Here is a 21869-nt window from a genome sequence, read left to right as displayed (position 1 = left end):
AGCTTCCCCATTATTTTGGTTTTTGGACATCCTCAATTTAATTTCTCAGTGGATTGACAAGAATAGAAACAAGAGAAAGGAGCTTTCTATTCATCTATTTTTAGATGAAATGTTTACATTCATTCTAAAAATTAAATGGGTAATACCAAGTGGGTAGATACTTGTAACTAGATACTAGATAGAGGGATAGGATTTTGAGTCCCATCCGAAGGATTTTGAGTCCTTCACCTAGTCCTTAGCTTTCTTCATTTCCAAAAGAGGAAGGATAGAATTTTAAGTCCCACCCGAAGGATTTTGAGTCCTTCACTTTCTTCATTTCCAAAAGAGGAGGGATAGGATTTGGAGTCCTTCACCTAGTCCTTCACTTTCTTCATTTCCAAAAGAAGAGGGATAGGATTTTAGGTCCCACCCTCTATGCCTCTGTGTTTGAGAAAACTCTAACTACTAGGATTTTCAGTCCCATCTCATGTTCATCTTTTCTTATACCCCTTATCTATTGCGATGTGGCCATTAAAAGCACTTTCTTTAATGCAAGACTGACATGAAGGATGGTTCCAACCTGTGCATTATGCCTTCAAAATGGTGTCTGGGGCAGAGAGGAATTATAACACTATAGAAAGACGACTGATTTACTTAGTGAAAGTTTGGACACTATCACTTCTGCACATGTAAAGATACCAATGGGACAATCACATGTATTACATGCTCCAGTTAGTCAAGCCTGTCTACCAAAACAACTTCGTCAAAATCACAGAATCAGTAGATACTGTTTCAGACACCTCACTTCCTCCTTTTCAGAATTGGGTCTCGAGCTCTCCAAATACTTTTATTTGCCAAAAAGAGCTCCTAAAAAGTACAAGCATCCTTTGACACTTACAGTTGCATAACCTTGGCAAAAACGGGAGAGAGAGAGAGAGAGAGAGAGAGAGAGAGAGAGCTCTTAATAGCGTAATGCTAAACACACGGGATTTTCAAATGATATTTCCCTTGGGTGTCATGTCGACAAAAAATTAACTGGCTAAGCAGAACCACCCCAAAGAAGCTATGCAGTTTTCACAGGGGGAGGAGCCTTCTGCAAGATGACATCGCAGTCCATAATTTTGTAAGTTTCAAAGAGCATTGGTGATGCAAATGACAGCAAACAACATTAATAAGAAACAGGATAGTGCATGCCAAAGGTTAGTCAACTTGCCTTCTTTGCTTCTTCCATCTGGGCCTTGATGAAGGAATAAATTGCAACACCTGCAGTGGCTATAGTTGTGCCAATACCAGTTTGAGTGGAGATCTTGTTGCCTGCAATAATCGAGGGTTTCTTTAGCAAAAGTGAGCAGGCGTCAAACAAAACCCGTACTCAAGATTCATATGCATGTTTGAAAAGGTCACTCAAAGACATGCAAATTGATCAGCAACTAACGCTCATACACAAATCCCTGCGTGTTGCACAGAGAGCCTGGACGGGTAAGATTGCACAACCAAGTCTCACCATTGGTCGTGATAAGTCCCCCTCACAGGCACAGCTTAAAACACATTTGAAGGGGTAACGAAATCATACCAAATACAATGATTGAGAACCCAATAACAAACACCCTCTTCAAGACATTCCCAACAGCATGGGTGAGAGGGGCAACTCTTTCCAAAGTGTTGGTTGCCAGCTATAAACAGAGCAGAATCATCAAATGACATCATAACTGTTTACTCTTTACACAAATCTCACAAAGCCGACATTACCATGACTGCATCACAATACCTGATTATAGAGATGGTAGAACATTCCAACCCAAAAAAGGTCAGACAAGAATTTGATCATGCCAACCTTTGCGATGGCATCGGCAAAGCCATGCTGCATAAGGGCAGGACCCTCCATCTGAAATTATAACGTGTTGCACTGAGAGTAAGCAGATACCGTCAACATGTATTAAACCCCACCATATTAGAGTCAAAACCTCTTCAACAGTACTGCCTTAACCAAATACCAACCACGATAGCTGGTGGAATACAGAAAAGCAGAGCGATGATTGAGATGTATGCATAAAGATTTGTGCTGTCCATCCCAGTCTGCAAGCAATGACACCGTAAAGATCATGGGCATTTAAAGTTTAGTAGCCACAAAATCAGTGTCAAAAAAGAGTGCATTGTGTTACACATCCCATACCATAAACCTACCATTGCCTTCTTAGAATATACACTTCAATATGTAAATGCAATGTTAGAAGTCATTGCCAAGCCAATTGAAAGATAGCTCCGTCATCGAAGCCATTGAGACACCTGCAAAGGACAACTTCTACACCTTAAGAACAACTTACCATGTAAACACTGCACCATGAACTTTAAAACTAGCTTCATATGCCTTGATTTAAGAAATGAGACAGCCAGCGGTGACTCTAATTCACAATAATCCAACGTACCAATCACAACAGGAGCCAGAGACAGCCACAGTGTTAAAGGGATCTGTTGGCCAAGCACAAACTGTGAAGCAGCGGCATTGAAGAATGGTTCCAAAGCTGGTTACAAAACTCACGTTTAGAATTTGATTTTCAAACTATATAAACAACTTTGTACCAACAACAAGGTTATGATATCATAAAACAAACGTTGCATCAATTCGATAAGAAAGACAAGCCATACGATAATTAGCACCTAAAAATTATGGACTTGCCTTTTATGGTATGTGTGAATGAAACAGCCACAGCTGCAAAGGATACATTTGTCATCACATGACCTAAAGCATGGCAGAATGCCACTGGAACTAGCAGTCCAAAAAGTTCCTTATTGAGAGGCTATCCAAAACAACATGAACTCCAATGAACCCAACTGCTGTGCTCAACTTGCTCTTTGATGCTTGCCACAACCAGTTAAAGCAAGATAATCTGTATCAGTCCTAGTCCTTAAGCAAGAATATATGGACAATTCTTCTCTCTTTCATAAGCTGAGATACCTACAGCCCGTTTCGGCATGCCGAAAACCCACGAGACCGCACAATAAGTGACACCCACCACCAAGTGGATAAGAGATACAAAACTGCAAGGTGAAGGAAAAAAGTCAAGTCAAGAACCTAATTTGAACTAAAATATCACTGAAAAGGTCCTGCAGAGCTGGACACGACACTTACTATGGGTAGGGAAAGTAGTTGTATATCTTCTTGTTGAGTATGTTGAATATCACATTGAGAAAATACCTAAAAAAGTAGTTGCAACATCTGGAGAGGCATAAGCAGCTAGAGCATGGGTACCATCAAAATCAACATGCATAAAGCTGCTGTGCACAAAAGTTTACTACCTTTGGACCAAGTGAAAATGTCTTGCTACACCAAGATCCTTTGAAGGAAGCACAGTAGCTAAAGAACTTACCACATGAAGAAGAAAAATCCAGTTACCAAAGCCGGATGCCTTGCCAAAAAACCTTCAGAGTTCTCAGTTATGGCCCTGCAAGAATCACAGTGAAACCGTGACATGCCTCGAGGTTCAACCATTCAAGCCCAAGGAGGATACTGCCAAAAGCCACCTCCTCTGCATACAGAGCATTTAACAACAGCAATTAATACACAATTCGAACATGCTACTCACACAGTAAAGGCGTCTCCTCCGTCCGTGTCGGTTGCAGCAGCCATGCACACTGGTGATGCACATCTCTTGTTCCTGAGCTTTTCTAATGTTGGCAAAGAGGGACCTTGAGCCAACAAAGCTACTCCATGTATAGATGACCTCAAAGGGCTGGATTTGACAGGAACAGAAGTCCTTGCATTTCCAGCTGATGTCGGTGACCTGAGAGAAAATCGGATGGCTTCCATTGTGTTCAACCTTAATGAAGGAGCGAACAGGCACTGAACAAGAAGCCGACACACCCATTCCCACAAAACCCCCGAGAGAAAAATCATGGTGTCTTGTACTGGTCAAGGACACGGAACCCAATAATCGAGGGCTTTGAAAGGCTGCAGCAGAAGCCATGGCCGCCTTAGCCGTCCCACCACCAGGGAGAGGGTGTCCTTAATCTGCTCGAATCAAAACGCATGTAATGCCAAGCAGAAGGTCAGACAACGCACTGAGAAACTGAATTGCTAACCCATTTTCAATGGAAATGATACATGAAAAGGAAGGAAAACCAATATTGCACAGAGAGTAGCTCAAAGCTTCAGACAAGAATGTATAGTAGCTCACATACCACAGATTCAAATTAACCTTAATTTCTAGGGCCCAACAGAAGTAACGGACAAAAATTCTCAAAAGCCTGCTAAAACAGAAGCCAACCAGAAAAAAGGCCCACACGCGCTCAGAAACAGAAGAAATCAAAGAACCAAACACGAAAAAACCCCCAAATTCGTGCTAAAAGAGGACAAATATGCTTGTCAAAACTGAAAACAGCAAAGAACCAAACCAGAAATTGTGCTCGAATGCGTGTTGGGATCAATGAAGCTGTCTTTGAGATAAGCTTAACTGAAGAGAATTGATAAATCAGGAGAAAATCGAGCTTAATCAGGAGAAAACTGAGGAGAACCCAGCAAGAGCCATGTCCAAAAATGCAAAGAAGAGCGCTAAAGCAGAAGAACTTAAGAGATATAGAACGGTTCATGTGCACATAAACGAGAGAACTTGAAGAAAACCTAGCCAGCGATCTGTATACCTGGTAAAAGATCCAGCTGAATTGGTGGGTCATAACTGAAAACAAAATTTGTTAGCCCATTTTATTTTTTTCAAGCCATATATTATTCCTTTGCTGCCTAATAGGCTCATGCCACGTGGACAAGTATTGGTCTGCTGTCTGCCTTTGCCTAGCTGCCATACGTGTATCACGTTCAATGAGCACAAGTAATGCTTGTATGCATATGTGCATCACAAGCGTGTATGTGTGCGCAAGCGTGTGTGAGTGAGTGTGCATGTGTCTACACAGACGAGTGAGTGTGTGCATGTGTGTACAAAGACAAATATGTGTCTATCTCACATGCATTCTCTCTATGTCTCTATCACTTGCATAGACACAACTTTCTCTCACACACGTACACTCACACACATATAGAAACACCCTCTCTCACACACACGCCTCCTCTACATGTATGTACATGACTATATTATGTGTATGAATGTGTTTATATTTAATAGTATTAATATTATATTGTTATATATTTACTACATGTATATGTATATTGATTTATATATCATTATTACATTCTATTATTATATATTTACTATATATACTCTTATATTTTTATATATTTATATATTTTTATTTATTAGCTATATATTTATATTATATTGTATTGTATATTTATATATTACATTGTATTATTTTTATATCTTTGTAATTATCATATTTTAAATATATTATTATATATTTACTATGTATATGTCTTTAATTTTCTTATTTATACTTATGTACTATTTTATACATATATGTAATATTATATTAGTATAGGTTTAATACATTAGTATTGTTTACATATTGTTATTATATATATTTGTATTCTATATATTTTATACTTATATATTATATATCTTTATATTTTTTTACTATATAATTTATTTAAATTTTCGTATCTTAACACCTCTCTCTTTCTCTCTCTCCTTGTCCCAATATTTGGCTCCTCCCTTCCCCCATCACACGTCCTTCTAGCCCAACACTTTGCCCTCTTACGTGTCGCTTTCCCTCCCAAAAACTTGCGCATAATATATAATATAGATATATATTACACACACACACACACACACACACATGTATATGCATGTGTGTGTGTGTGTGCGCGCGTGCACGTGTATGTGTGTATAAATATGTATACATATGTGTGTTTTCAGTCTTTTACATCAGCAGTCAGAGAAACTCCAAGAACCTTATCCAACTTGACTAGTAAAAACATTAAACATGATTATATAACAATGGATTTGTTTATAATAATCATGTTACAGATACGTGGAGCTAGTGACTCCATTAGGTGAAACAGAATTTCTTGTTGTAGATCGTAAACCACGAAAATACTTTGAGAGAATAGATCATGTTACCTCCATCCATCCAAACAGACATACAAAGAGTTAGCCCGTGTGTGTCTTGCAAGTGTCATAGGATCTACCATGTGTTATAGATGTCACCCAAACTATCTTATGATTTATGCGGTAAAGGGATCTTGGACCCTTTATATATATTAGGTTTGTTACCTTAGTACCCTTTATGAGTAAAGGAATCAGACTCTATCTTTATTTATAAGCATGGAAGAAAGTTGGCTTCCAGATACTGTCGGGACAGTTGGCCTTATAGTAATCCCAATAACCTAGTAGATATTCAATCAATCTCCTATCACGTAGGTAGAAACTAACATGTATTTGTTTCATACTCTCTCACATAGAAACTCTCTCTCTCTCTCTCTCTCTCTCTCTCTCTCTCACACACACACACACACACACACACATACAACACACCCCCCCTCTCTCCTCACACACACTCTCCCACACATAGAAACTCTCTCTCTCTTTCTTACACACATGCATGCATATGCACTCATATACTCTCTCTCTCTCTCTCTCTCTCTCTCTCTCTCTCTCTCACACACACACACACACTCTCTCTCTCTCTCTCTCTCTTTCACACATAAATAGATTTATACACACACACACACACACACACACATCAAATATTTTTTTTGGGACCAATGTGTGTGTGTGTGTATTAATCAAAAAGCATTACATCATATCATCATTACAATAGCTAATTAATCATTTAAATTTCAATAGAGACTCCCAAAACTATCGAGGTGGATCTTGGTGAGCTAGGAAAATTGAAAGTGAATTTGGGCCTTTTCCTGGAGCATGTTTCAAATGTGGTTTGAGCATATAGCAAGGAATTGTGTAAGGGGGTCTCAGGCTAAACCAAAGGGTGAAACCACACACATCAAATTTTAATGGTGGGGATGCATGGTGATGTATGCTAAATGCATCTTACATGTAATCTCTCTCTCTCTCTCTCTCTCTCTCTCTCTCTCTCTCTCTCTCACACACACACACGTATACACACGCATGCACATACATACACGTGCACATGCACCCTCTCTCTCACACACACGTACTCTCTCTCTCTCTCTCTCTCTCTCTCTCTCTCTCTCTCTCTCTTCCCTGGATATTAATCAAGTACCAATGTACAATCCCTTTCTGGGATTTAGATTGGAAGTTACAATGTACTTGGAATGAAAGTTATTTCATCAAATCAAATTGCTCTAATTCCTCATAGCTCCAGGGGTTTTCAAGTGCCACGACAAGAAGATTGAAGACAAGAGAAGATGTAAGGCTCCAAAGAGTGAGGAGCCATGTGAAAATCTCAGAGAGAGAGAGAGAGAGAGAGAGAGAGAGAGAGAGAGAGAGACCCCACAACCCAATGTAACCTGCCCCAACAAAGTAAAACCACCTCTGAGCCACCGATGATGTAGGCCACGTGGTAGATGTATGTGTGAGCACTTTAGTCAAGGTCGCGGGCAACTATAGTAAGCCTTGGACACATAGAGAGAGAGAGAGTCAAGGACTATGAGTTTAGGGACTTGAGGCACTGGTCGCGGGCTATCAAGTAAGAGAGAAACTTGGTACAGGGTCCATGTGTGCTAAGTTAACTTGAGGGGAGGAGTGCTAGACACTAGTCGCGCGGACTATCAAGTAAGATGGAAACTTGGTATAGGGTCCAGGTGTTCTAGGAGTATTCACTTGAGGGGAGGTGTTGAAATATACAAGTGAATAGGGTGTGTGCGGGAACAAGCCCTCGGTTAGAGGCTGTAAAAGAGGATGTGTAAATGTGAAAGAACCTGTGAAAAGGTGAGAAGAATCTACTGGGAGAGAATAAAGGGTAGCATGAGAAGATTTAGGAAGTGTGGAGATATTCTGGGAAAAGTGAAGAGGTGGAGAGAATCAAGCAAAAGAGGTGGAGATATTCTGGGAGAGGTGGAGTGAATCAAGGAGAAATCAGTGGGATTAGATGCTTGGATGTAAACACTATAAATTGAGGCATTGGCCTAATGAGAATTTGCTGGTTTTTTATTATCCATGCCTACATTAAGCTATTTGTTAATTACTCACTAATCATATCTTAATTATTTATTAATTACTTACTAATCACGTCTTAATTATTTGCTAATCACTTTGTCAATGATGTTGATTCTAGTATTTGATCCACCATAGCTCATCACATTGCTCTAATTTCAACAAGTTATCCTCGAAATTCTAATGCATGAACAAATCATCCAAAGATTTAGATGATTGCAAAGTGAACGTGTATGCAAAGAGTGAATATATACATGCATATATTAGAATGTGCATGTAGAGTGTGAACATATGTGCATAGATTAGAACGTGTATGCACACATTCTAATGTGCATGCACGTATTCGAAAATGCATGCGTAACTTTAGATAAGTATGAGAACATGCGTGCGTAGATTAGAACATGTGTGTGCAGGATTCTACAGGTAATCTTTTTAGAGATTTTGCATGCAAAGAGGCCCTTAGTGAATATGTAGGTGCGGTGTTGGGCCATGTCTTCCTTTAGGGAGGTTCCTTCCTTGAAGAAGTTATCGTCAAAATAATCTATGGCATTCCTATAAATGGCACAAAGGTTTTATGTTTTCTTTATACAAGGCATTATGCAAGGTTAAATCAAGGATTCCTTTTGTCTCAGAAATATTTGGGAGTAAGGAAAAAGGGAAACCCCACAGCCAAACACCTCTAGAAGAAGGAAAGAGCAAGGAACCCCAAGAAAAAAATGCTAGGGAGTGATAATATAGTGCGGCTAAGTCACTGACAGTAATGGAATATGTTGGGTGTGTCACAAAGCATGCACTAATCCCTTTGTATAATGAGATGACGAATCACTTATATATGTATCACAAAATCACAGTTTTAAAATGTATTATGTTGCAGAGACGAGATTTGTTATTAAAGCATATATCGATAGTGTGTATATCACAGCTTAGATAGATGAGCAAGACAATGGATAATGTGAAAATTAGTTGTGTAGCACTTTATTTCAAATACTAGCAAAGCTCAAAATGTTCTTAGCAATAGACAGAGAAAGAAAGCCTTATCTCCTGATAGATGCCAACGTTGCTGATGTCGTAGATGTGCGTAGAAGATAACAACGTTACCGATACCTTAGATGCATAGACAGCAAACGGCTCCTCTCTCTTTGTGTTCTCTGTGCAGGTGGTTGTGCTGGCATCAACAACATAGTCGCTTCTCTCTCCGTCCAAGGTGCGCTAGCATCAACAACAACATAGCCGTCTATGCCTTGTCCACCCGCCTCATCTACAGCCGCCTGTTCCCACTACTCTTGCTACTCTGACTCAATGGCGGCCAGGAACAGCAAACGACAAGGAACAGCAAACGCTTCTTTTTATTTGTGTATGGAAGGAAACAGCAAGACCGCCCCGTTTCTTCTTCTTTTTTTTGTATGTGGTGCTCACAACTTCAAGGCCGGCCTTGCTATTTGCTTCTACACGAGTGTGCAATCGATCAGCAGGTTTTCATGCAGTCTGCAACACGATCAAGGGCTGGCGACTATGGTTCTTCTTGTTCACGGCTATGAAGGCTTCTTCTACACAAATGTGCTGACAGTTCTATTGCCGGGACAACAGTTCTTCTAACGGCTTCAAAGCGGTCTTCAACAGGTTCTTCTACATAGGTTGTTGGCGGCGGCGATTCTTCTTGTTGACGGTTTCTACGTGAATCTCTTCAACCTCTACTAACGACTATGGTGCTCCCCACACGACTGGTTCTTATGTGTGATCTTGCTGTTGTGAACGTGCTTCTTCTATGCTCTGCTCAGGGTGATTCTTCTGTTGGCTGCTATGCTCTCAACCTTTGAAGGGTTGGCAAGTTTTTGAAATGGTGCAACCCTGTTGTCTTCTACACACACGAACGTGCATGGCCATTCGCTCTGATGCCGAGTTGGCGCCTTTTCATTTCTCTCAAGATAGTCGTTTTTTATTTTCAAAGGTTTTTTTTAATATTATTTTCATTAGATGGGCTAAGGTCCCTTTCACACGGCCTTTGCAACATTCCATCCGGGTAGGCTTCACATTATTTTGGGCTTGGACCTTTCGGCATATAGATGTCCATGTTGTTTCGCCTTCGAGCTTGGCCATCTTTATATGCTGCAAAACATCGATGAAACATCTTTCTCGGAGCTAGCCAAGCGTGAGAGCTTTTAAAAATATGCAAATAAAGTGCTATACACTTAAGTTCACATGCGGTATAGATAATAATGATAGTAGAAGACACGTACATCATTCAAACATGCAATAATGATGTGAACAATGCGTATGGGTGCGAAAAAAACATGCAACACCTTTCAAGAATCTTCTAGTTAGCTATTCATCAGAGAATTTGTCAGTGTTAGCACATCTAGAGTGGAGGTATCTCACTATGTTTATGTATATGTAGGCTCTAATTGATTCTTTCTCTTACTGCTTAACATGGTAGAGTTAATCGATTGGGTTCCATTGTGTTTCCTAACGAGAACACCCAATCATGAAGGCAGTCTTCAGGGTGTCAAAATCAAATTTGTCATTTAGTTCAGTGGATCGAAACCACTATTATGCCTTCCCTTCCATGGTGAGGCCAAAGGCACTCACCCTTACCCACCAGTTTATCAAGGTCGACCACATGTGTCGCATGTTTGATCAAACACTTCTAAGTGTGTAGTGCGATCTCTAGTCCTATTGAAGTTTGGCATTAGCTTTGCGATTTGCATTGATAGTATTTTGTTATCTAGGGCTTGGCCCCGCCACTACAGTTGGTGGTGAAGTTGTGAGCCCTACTTCTACCCCCTTCCTATTTGGGCTGCTATCCTCAATATATCTTCAGTAGTGGTGTAGGTGGAGGTGGAGGTTGAGGTAATGGCTGAGAGGGATAGTAAGGGTACTGGTAGGTTGGTGGCATCAAAGCATATACTAGGTATTGCCCTTACCCTTGTTGAGGAGGCAAGTTGGGGTATTGTGGAGGATAGGCATGTAAGGCTGGGTTGTATGCTCCTCCCAGTGGCAGGTCTATTTTGAGCTTCCTGCTCCTTTTACTGTAAGGTTCCTACTGTAGTGTAACTAGTGGCTTGGGTTGTCTCTTTGGCCCTAGTGGCCTTGGTTGTTGTTATAGTCTCGGTGGCAAAATTGAACTCGGAACCCCTTGCACTACTTGTATCAAGGTCTAATGCTATAAAGCCTGAAGATGTGGTAGGCCTCCAGGTAGTTTTGAACACTCTAAGATTCATCTTTTGAGAGCTCATTGAGCCAAAATTTGCTAATGCAACCGCGCTATCGGGGTCTAACACTATAAAGCCCGAAGATGTGGTAGCCTCCAAGCAGTTCCAAACACTCTAAGATTCGTGTTTTAAGAGCTTGTTGAGCCAAAAGTTGCCAATGCAACTACACTACGCTGTCGTTCTAGGAAGGATTACTTCCTTCCCTTTAGGGTTGGCACTTTCAGTTCACAGTTAGGGTCCATATCAGGAATGGATGGCTCCATTTTTTGCCTTACCAGCCCTGGTGGTCTCTTACTGGGTGGTTTGATGATTCTCTAGATCCCAATCATCAGTTGGACCTCTTGTGATAATATCTCTAATCATGTCTACAAAACTCCTTTGAGTGGTTGTAGGGGAGCCAAGTGCTCCAACTTCTTGGTCCATATGAGGCTTTGAAATGATAGGCCTCACTAAAGCTAGCATCTTTGTTATCACTCGAATACTTAGTCACCAGGGTTGCTAGGCTCCCGTGAGGTCATAGGGACTACAAAAGAGTGCAGTGATTCCTCTTGAGAAGGTGCTCTTGATTCTACATCATTTCAGTGGCTGCTTCTTCAATTCTCTCTCTTGTCTGCTCCCAATCTTTCTCTAAGGACTTCTATAGGTGCTGAGGTTACCTCTTCGTGTCTTTGTTGCCCTTCCTCTTGCAATACCTCTTTTCCTATGGCTTTCTCTGTACCAAACTCAGTTGATGCATTCGGATTTGATATAATGGAATTTCGAAGTGGGAAGAGGTTTCTGAAAATGATATGTGCTAGGCTAGGGGGGGTTTGTGATGTATTTTTGCTGCTATGCTTATTGGAGTTTCTGATAAACTTAAGCATTTGGCTTCCAATTGCTCCACCACTGCCTAATAGGACGCTATTTTCTAGGCTGGTTCTACTTCTAGGTGTTGTGACTCCTCCAGACACCAGGTATAATACCCTGCATCTTCCTGTTGATTTTCTTTTTCTACTCTTCTTGAGCTCCTTCATGATTTCCTTTGTGTCTTTTAATAATTCTTGCCCTTCTTGCAACTCTCTAGAGGTGAGTGCTGGTGGTTCTACCTGTGCTGCTTGTTGTTCTTGTTCTTCGTGCACTGGATATGGAATAGGGAGTTGTGCTACATGATTCAACACCTTGGTAAGTAAGGATTGCAAACCTTTGACTGGTGTGCCTTTAAGTAGTTTTCCATCTCCTTATGAATATACCAGGCCCAATCATCTGTTGATGGTCAACTGGTTTTACCTGCATAATGAGAGACATGTCTTTGCAAGCTTTCTTTGTCACCTCATCCCTGATATTTTCATATTTAGCCCCGTTGGGGAATTGTAAGAGATTTTCTTTAGCATTGCATCCAAAGGCATCTTCTCAAATTTGTGAGAGTGGATCTTTATTGGTGGTGGTAACTGTAAGGCTTCCCGAATCAATTCCTCTGAGAGTAGGACTTGTTCGATGGTTCCATTTGCTTTGGTAACATTCCCTCTCTTAGTGGCCTTGTCATAGGACTTTAGATACTCTACACACAATTCTAGATTGATGGTACGGGGGAGACACTCTGCCATCCGACCACCCAGGCCTACCTTCTCTAGCTTGTCCATGGCTTCAGATTCTTCCAAGATCTGCCAACATTTCAGGTTGTGGTACTACAGAGCTATCTTCCCATGGGTAGTATGAACATCCTTGCTAGTGATTGATCCATGGAACATTTGTGCATACTGTCCCAAATAGCTCAGTTTTGGGCCACGTGATGGTCTCTTCTTCCTACTTTTATAGGTGACCTAGTTGCACTAGCTCGTGTGACTGCCGGAGTCTCCTTGACTTCCAGTTCAAAGGAAACGAAGGTTGACATCTGTAATAGAAAGTCAATCATAGTGACTGGTAAGAGCATGTGGTCGTTGCCTCTTTTCTTTTTCTTTTTTTGAAAATGAGTGTGTGTGTGTGTGTGTGTGTGTGTGTTTTAGACTGTTTCACAATGTGAACTGTTTTCTATTAGGTGCGTGCAAGGTTGATATCCTATGTTTCTTCATGCTCAAACACTCAATCATGCAGTCAAACATTGGTTGAATACACATGAAACGAATGATCATGTTTCATGGCATGAAGATTAAACATTTTTACCTTGTATCCATTTTTGAGTAATGGATACCTTTTTGTTCTTATTTTTTTTGTTTATTCCCACATAAACCAAGGTGGTACTTTGGCACTTGTGGATATTTGTTGTTGTAATTGTTTCAGCTCTGTGTGAGAGTGTTAGATCTTTTCCTCCATCCAACTGAAGAGTGCCTCTACTCAATCTTGTTGATTGGGGTTTGTCTCCGTCTCATTTGGTTGCACTTTTTCTCTTCTTTTCTCCTTAACTTTGTCCAGCTCTTTTATTTTGGTGGGTGCAGTTGGCGGTAGTGCTATCTTCAGTTCACTATGTTGAATCGGTTTCTTTCTCCAAACCAATTTTTGTGCTTTCCTAGCATTTGTTTTAGGTAGCTGGGAATTGGTCTTGGTTGCTCTTACCGTCCCTCCATGTGTTTCTGAAGGTATTTGCAGTATTGAACTTTGGGTGGGATTTTGGCACCTATATTGTTGTATTGCCTTGGTAATAGCCTTGTGCAGCTAGCAAATCCCTTCAAATCCATTGCTTTTTAGTGCCTTGTAGATGGTGGCTTCATTTGGAATACTGTTGGTTAACATTGGAAGGCCATCTTTGTCCCTTGTCTGTAGCTCAAACTTTTGGCCAATTACTCCTTTTGCATCATAGTATATCTGGGCTCGGAGTTGATTCTTAGGCACCCACTTCTGAATTACTGGTGACTTTGGCTGTTTTTTTTGCATAGCTTTCTCTGGTACATGAGCTACTTTCTTTGGCATTGGTGTTTCTATACCAGCCTGCTTCCCCTAGTTTTTGGGCTCCATAAGGGGATGGTAATGATATTGTTGCCCTTGTTGAGTTGTGCAGCTCTCTTTTCTCATTGGATATTACAATTACTAGAGCAAATCCAGGATCGTCCAAGGATCATTTCTTCCTCCATAGATCCTGCAGGCATAATCCTCTATACTTAAGTTTCTTTTTTTTTTGGGTGCTTTCGACACCATACACGAGGACAAGGTCCCCCATTTTCAGTTCTTTTTGTTTCAGGTTATTGTCAAACCAACGCTTCCTTCGCAGTTTTTTGACCATAAGACCATGTGATGCAATTAGTCGGGTTTCATCAAGTTTCTCTAAGTCAACCAACCTTTCGGCTAATGCATTCTCAGAACAGTTAATCGTTCTTGTACCGCAATTCGCAAGCTTGGAACTAAGGATTCCATAGGCATTACAGCCTCAGTGCCATAAGCTAGAGGGAAGGGAGTATATCCTGTCCGCTACCTTATTCGATATTCAATATGCCCATAGAGCTGCAATTAGCTTATGTTCCCAATCCGTGTGACTTGCTTCTAATGTTTTTGTCAATATAGTACACAAAATCTTATTTGTACTCTCTGCTTGACCATTTTCCTGTGGATAATAAGGGGATGACTTTGGGTGGACTACAAGGAATCTAGCAAGTAAGTAATCGATCACCTCATTAATAAATGTGAACTGTGATCACTGGACTAATTCCAATGGGCATCTGAATCTCGAAATGTTTTGTTCATATAAGAACTTAGCCGTTGTTCGTGCATCAACTCGCTTAGAGGCTCTTGCCTCTGCCCATTTTATGAAATAGTCTGTGTCCAACGATCACATATTGGGCTTGTGTGATGGATGCATAGCTGGACTAATGGGTCCAACAAAATCAATTCCCCATTTCTCAAAAGGCTGTCTCGCAGTCACAGGGGTACGTGGCATCCTATCTCTTTGTTGCGGAATAGCAAATCGTTGACACTCTTCGCATCTTTTTACAAACTCCATGGCGTCCCTGAATAACGTAGGCTACCATAGTCCTACTTGAAGCACCTTGTGAGTTGTAATTTCCCCAGCAAAGTGTCTTCCAACTATTCTTGAGTGTGCTTCATCTAATATTGTGACAAATTTATCTTCCTACACACATCTCCTTAAGACACAATCCTTATCTAGCTTGTATAATTCACCAACAAATCAATTGATAAGGTGCAGCCAACTAAATAAGCATACGCATTTTATCTTTGTTCAAAGTTCGTTCTTTTGCGCGAAAAACCATAAGCTAGATAATTTGATATTTCTTCACTCCATTCAGGCACCATGTCTAGTTTGAACAAACAAGCATCTGGGAGGTTATCATCAACAATGCCATTGTCGATTCCCCATTTGGAATTCTCGACATATGATGGCCAACACATGCTGTGTTTCCTTTCTCACCATGACCGTGAAGTCAAATTCTAGTAGTAATAACAACCAGCGTGTGATTCTTCCCATGGTGCAAGGCTTATTCACCAAGTATAATAAAGCCTGATGGTCCACAAAGAATGCAAATTTGTTGGCCAATAAGTAATGTTGATACTTCTTGAAAGCATAAACCATGGCCAAACCCTCTTGTTCTATGGTGGTATAATTTACCTCTGCATCATTCAATTGGCAACTAGCGAAGTAGATTGGGTAGTCCAATTTGAACTCACTAGATTGTGCCAATACGCATCCTATAGTGAAGTTTGATGCATCGATGTGTACATGGAATATAAGATCCTAGTTGGGTGGTCTTAGAATTGGTGCACTAGCCCGTGCTTGCTTCAATTTATCATATGCTTCTTGGCATTCTTCAGTCCATTCAAAAGACAATTTCAGCATAAAATACTATGAAACGGCGATAATACCCAAAGTGGCCCATAAACCTCTGTACACCTTTGTAATTAGTGGGCGGCGGCAGTTCCAAGATCAATTTGACTTTATTTTCATTCTTAGAGACAATGTGTCCCAAGATCACATCGTGTTTGATCCAAAATTGGCATTTCAAAGGGTTTCAGGATATACGATACAATCGACATTGCTCAAACACCTTTCTCAAGCAAACCAAATGGTCCGACCATCATAAGTGTGCACCCAGATCATCAGTGAATACCTCTAACCACTTTTGTAAGTAGTCTTTAAAGGCTGTGCACATCAATTGTTGAAATGTTGTTGGGGTATTGGTGAGACCAAAAGGCATAACTTTGTAAGAAAAATTCCCCCACATTGTATTGAAGGCCGTTTTACAACGTCTTCGAGTGCTATAGACACCTGATTATAACTTGAAAATCTGTCTAAGAAGCTATAAGCTTCTTCACCAACTACTCTTTCCAAAACGTGTTTCGTATAGGGCAGTGGGTGATGGTTCTTCCTAGTAGCTGCATTGACCTTTTTGAGATCGGCACAGACCCTAAGTTTTCCATTCTTCTTCGGCACTATCACGATTGGTGATAGCCAATCGGTGTGTTCTATCTCATAGATAAAATCCGTCAATGAGTTTATCAATTTCCTCCTTTACAATTGTTGCATATTTAGGATATATCTAGAATGGTTTTTGCTTGGTTGACCTTGATCCTTCCATGATTGGGATCGTGTGTTGTACCACTTTAGGTGTGGTACACCCTTTATCTCTTTATAGTTCCAGGAGAAACAATCCTTAAACTCCTTAAGGAGAGCAATGAGTTCTTTTTCCTCAGCTAGAGTCAAGTCCTTAGTGATATACACAGGTTTGGTTTCCTCCCTTAGCTCTGCAATATCAATTTCCTTGACCTTATGATGTGGATAAACCATCTTCTTTAACTCTTTTGGCTGTCAATTGGACTACTTTTCGTTCATCAATTGTGTGTCTTGAAATGGTCTAGCACTGAGAGTATGTATGGTTTATTCTCGTCCTTTATTTTTGTTTGAGCCATCATCTTCTTAGCCTCGCGCTCGACTTCCGCCAAAGCCTTGTTTTGTTTTTTATGCCTAACTTTTATAAGCTTAGGCATTTTCGGTTCTTGAAGGGTGACTTCCTCCTTGTGTTTTCCTTTAAGGGACATCTTGCTCAACTCCTCACCCCAATTCTTAGAAAACTCATTGTGCACCTTAGTAGCTTCAAGGTATCTCAACCATTGGGCATCCGTGAGTTTCCTTCGTAGTAGGGCATTTTGTCGAGCGATATACCGTTTTTGCTTTCACTATCTTCTAAAGCGTCGGGCACTGGTACGGCCTTGTGATCGAGTTCCTGCTATATTGGAAGTTTCCTCCTCCGATTCCTCTTCAATTAGTTGCACATTGACCATATAGACAAATGTTGTGGGAGCATTACTAGATTCAACGTATTGGGTCCCTCGGGGCTACATAACATCTATTGTGGCTAGCACATGCATCCAGTTTTCATTAAAATCTGGAGGAGGTAGTGATGCATACATTTTCGCTTCCTCTTCCTCAAAAATTCCACCGTGGGCTGGCATACTTGTACAGATGTGGTTCGATCGGTTGTGACCAAATCATTACCAAACAGTTGCCCTTCCATGGGGTATGCTTTCCATGTTCGCAGATCTATCTTTAGGATTTGTGAGTCCCTTTGAACATACACATGGTCTAATGCCCAATCGTGCACCAATTTGGATTCCCTCATAAAGGGTCTTCCCAAGATTATGTCATATGAGTTTGGTTGGCACAGAAAGTCCATTACAACAAATGTATGATGGTAGCGGAATATAAAGAGTTTAAGTCGCACATTCTCCAAAAGCCCCATGGTTCTCGAAGATGTTATGTCTGCCATTTTAACGATATAGCTAATGCTTGGTATCTGTTATGATGAATTGGGATTGTAGCATTAGTGTTGTCACTTTCATAATACCACCCCAATTGACTGACCGGTATCTTGACGAATCTAGGAGTTCTTTCCCCTACGTGTTTAAAGTTTCTTTCTGCTAGAGGTGACTGGATATCCTCTGTAGTGGTCATTGGCTTTAGTCCTCCCTCTACCCATTCTTTTATGTCTGCCCACAATGTCAGTGAACTACGTAAGAGTTGTCCCAATGGCATTTGTACAGGGGTGGACAATAGAGTTGTGCGACTGCCTGTGTCTCTGGGCTCTCTGGCAAGTGAGGCTTCCTTCCATGTGTGCGTCTCATATCCACCCCTAGGGAATGAATGAATGGACATATCCTACTCAACCTCCTCAAACATTCTTGACATAAGGTTTCCTTGAGATCCTTCTTCAAACTCTTCTGGAATTAGAGTAGGCATGTTTGATTCTCTTTTCTCTTATCGGTTTGTTTATTGGATACATTGTATCCTTGGCCCGATTAGCCCGTAATTTGGCTTCATGAAGTCATTGACACTCTTCTACTCGGACCCTAGCTTCTTCAAGCTTTCTTATCTCCTCTTCAGCATTTGGGTATTCACCAATCTCCTTAGGGGTTGCTGGTTTTTCTCTTTGCGTCTCCTAGGCAAGCTCGTCTGATTTTGGCGCTTGATCACTCTCTTCCTTTGATTGGGTGGATCCGGTATTGATAGTATCTTCTTTAGATCCATCTTGAATTGTGACCCTGGTGTCACCTTTACCCACTTTTTTCACTCTCCTTCTCCTGCCAGTTCTAGAAATGGTGGCATCCGTTGGGTTCTTCCCTTTGTCCCCTAGTTGGGCTTGGGCTTGTGTCAGGACATTCAGTGGCGTGATGTTTCCAGGCTGCACACTTATGGTCCTGATAGTGGCCTAGTTATTAGGAGTGGAAGCAGGACCACTTGTGTGATATGGGCAATCTTTGATCAAATGACCAACCCCACATTTAGTACAAGTAAGCATTGGCATATTGTTAGGTGGTGCAACCATTTTCTCAGTTTGATGCACATGAACCACATTCTTGTTAGGACGTTTTACTATTTGATGAGGTCCACTACAACCAAAACATTGTAGTGGTCCCCTCCTCATATTTGTGTTTATGTCCTTACCTTTCCACTGTACCATGGTTTGGAACACTGGTACTGGTGTGTTATTTTATAAGACATAAAATTCAGGTGCAATCTTCGCAGCTTCCTCGTAGTACTCAATATTGATTTCTACCTCACACACCATTTCACCCTCCTCTGATGGCTCCTCAATCAGCACTTGATTGATTTTAGCTTGTGGTGGTTGTGGCAGTAGAACAAGTGGTGGCAAAGGTGACGTGTCCTATATATTTGAAACATCCCCCTAGGTAAATAGGATGGGTTTGGTTGTCTTGTAAACTACCGTGATTTGCATGAGTGGTGCTGGTAAGGCCAGTGGTACTCTAGGTGCCGACAGTTGTGCTATAGTTTGAAATCTCGAATATCGGCACATGGAAGTGTCATGGTTGCCTAATTTTACACAATGAGCGCAATAGAGTAATGGCCTTACTTTTAATTAAGGGCATTTAGTGGTGGTGTGATTCATTCTACACATATAACACCATACCAGTTCTCTACGAGGGTAGAGATGAGTATACCCATGCCCTCATGCTTCTCTTCCATCCTTCACCTTCAATTTGTCCAGTATGGCATTACTGAGTTCATCCACAATCATGTTCCCAACTTGCTTACTTCGAGTTCATGTGTCTTGGTGACTCAAAACCTGTGAAGTCATTGCTGCTGAAGCTACCTTGAGATCTTCAAGTTGTGGCAATTCAAGCATATTGTCTTCATATTCGATTACCAACTTACAACATGCATCCATAGTAGTCGGTCGGGCTAACACTAGATCATTGTGCATTTTGTGATCTCGGACTCCTCTCCAGAAGTAGGGCAATAATTGATCATCAGTTGGCCTCTTATGTAGTTTACATCTTGAATTCAAGTGCTTTGGTTGGGATTCATAGTCTCGCATAGACTCATTTTCTTTCTGTTTGATATTATGCAATTGTGCCATAGGACTCCATCTGTCACCACTTCGGGCAAAGCTTGGCACGAACACATTCTTAAGCTGAGTGAAATTGATCTTATCTTCTTGATTAAGGGTTTGAAACCATTGATGAGCCTTTCCTTCTTGGGTCAGTTTGAGAAGGCATGAATCATGGTTACATCATTTATTGGCCCACAGGTCTCGCATGTGGACTCAAAGATCTCAACATGTTGAATCGGGTCCCCATCCCCTAAGAACTTTTGTATGAGCTTTGAAATGATGTGTGGCTTCATTTAGGATGGTCTGGATTCTAGAGCAGTGCCTAGTTCCCTAACCATTCCTTGTCCCATTTTCGCAGCCATATTCAACAAATATGTCCTTGTGGCCACATTAAGATCTACATTTGGTCCCACCATTGGTCTTTAACTAGCTATTTCCCCCTACCTAGACCTCGTCCTCTTCTAACATTGGCTTTTCTAGGCATTTCGAGTCTATGGGTAGGTTTGGCCACCTCATTCTAGCCTGGTTCATTATTAGCCACCTCCATTCGTCTTTGTAGAATTAAGAGCTCCATGTCCTATAAGAATGTGGGATGATTGATCATTTTCTCAATGTCTTTCTTGGTGTACATGCGGTCCTCTACTTCCACAGTTTCCCTAGGTAGGTTATCCCCTTTGTTCTGGGTATCCAACCCTTTCTCTGCTCTTGGCTCTTCATTAATTGGCTCTAAATTTGGGATGCCTCCCTCAGTCCTTCCCATGACCATTTATGGTTCCTTGCCACGTGATTGAAATGGATTCACATTTTCCATTTCCTTTTGTTCGGCCCTAGCTCTTTGAGTATCGAGCTCTTCTTTCCTTAAGCTCAATTCTCACAGTTGTCGCTCTACTTCAGCCCTTTTCAAATCTAATTCTACTTCCTTTGAGGTTGGGAAGAATACTTGACTTGTCCTAGCCACGCTTTCTAAGTCTCTTCTCATCCTAGGAGTTCCCGTGTTAGACAGCCTAGAACTTGAAGGTTGGGTTGGTAATTCTTGCCTTGGACCTAGTCTAGCGCTGGTTGACGGGCCTGTACCCACAAATTGCTCTTCCTCATCGTTATTGGTTTGGAGACCTAAAAAATCCCCGGGCTATATCAATGATACCATTGGATCTTGTAGGGGAAGGTGGTTTTTCCTCTTCTCCAAACCTAGAGAATCATTGCCCTTCTTCCATGGATTCTTCACAACTTGTATTAATGGTGGTCAGATTCCTCAAGACACTCAATTGAGTGCTTGCTGAGTGGCCTGAACCCACACTCTTTTGATAGGAATATCCTGGGTGGTTCGATGCACTACCGTCGGAAGTAAGGTCATCTTCGATGAGTTTGCCAGACCTCAAGTGCATGTGAATATGATTTGATAAGCTAATTTGCTGCTCCAATTGAATTTTGGTAGGGTTTTGTTGATTTGAGTTTTTTGGCCATGAGACTGTAGATAGCAAGCAGTTCATGCCATGAGATGTCAGGGAATCGTTCACGTCGTGAAACCCTAAATGGTTCACGTCGTGAAATGGTAGTAAGTTCAAGTTGTGAACTAGTTTCTGCACTCTCACGTGCTCGAGGGTTACCTCGGATTTTCAAGCCGTGTTGCCTTGATCTAAGTTGATTTGTCTCAAATTACTCAATTAAGGCACTTTCCTAACCTTAATCTGACAATACTAGGTTCGTGAACTAGATCTAGGTACACCGTGAAACTGTAGAAAACAATTCACGTCGTGAAGTAGTTACTGGTTCATGTCGTGAGGTGAAAAGCTATACATTTCACGTCATGAGATATCAAGAAATCGTTCACGTCGTGAGATCTAATTGGTTCACACCATGAAACAGGTAGTGTTTCATGTCTTGAAGTA

The 21869-nt window shown here is 41.1% G+C and overlaps 1 pseudogene across 1 annotated transcript; it reads right to left on the bottom strand.

The window, feature by feature from the left end:
* Positions 1 to 673: 673 nt before the first annotated feature.
* Positions 674 to 4611, bottom strand: LOC147623075 (triose phosphate/phosphate translocator, chloroplastic-like; annotated as a pseudogene). The gene is made up of 14 exons (XR_015269324.1): positions 4372 to 4611; positions 4159 to 4224; positions 3564 to 3988; positions 3348 to 3422; positions 3110 to 3175; positions 2940 to 3018; positions 2657 to 2777; positions 2406 to 2501; positions 2164 to 2265; positions 1978 to 2055; positions 1748 to 1864; positions 1553 to 1652; positions 1193 to 1293; positions 674 to 1072 (listed from the first exon to the last, which is right to left on the bottom strand). The product of XR_015269324.1 is annotated as a triose phosphate/phosphate translocator, chloroplastic-like (transcript).
* Between the last annotated feature and the right edge of the window lie 17258 nt (positions 4612 to 21869).

The sequence above is a fragment of the Cibotium barometz genome, chromosome 27, assembly GCF_041138505.1.
Source record: "Cibotium barometz isolate CiBa-2024 chromosome 27, ASM4113850v1, whole genome shotgun sequence".
In the NCBI taxonomy this organism is placed as follows: Eukaryota; Viridiplantae; Streptophyta; class Polypodiopsida; order Cyatheales; family Cibotiaceae; genus Cibotium; species Cibotium barometz.
The sequence above is the reverse complement of the archived record's forward strand: the minus strand, read 5'-3'. Positions and strand labels throughout refer to the sequence as shown.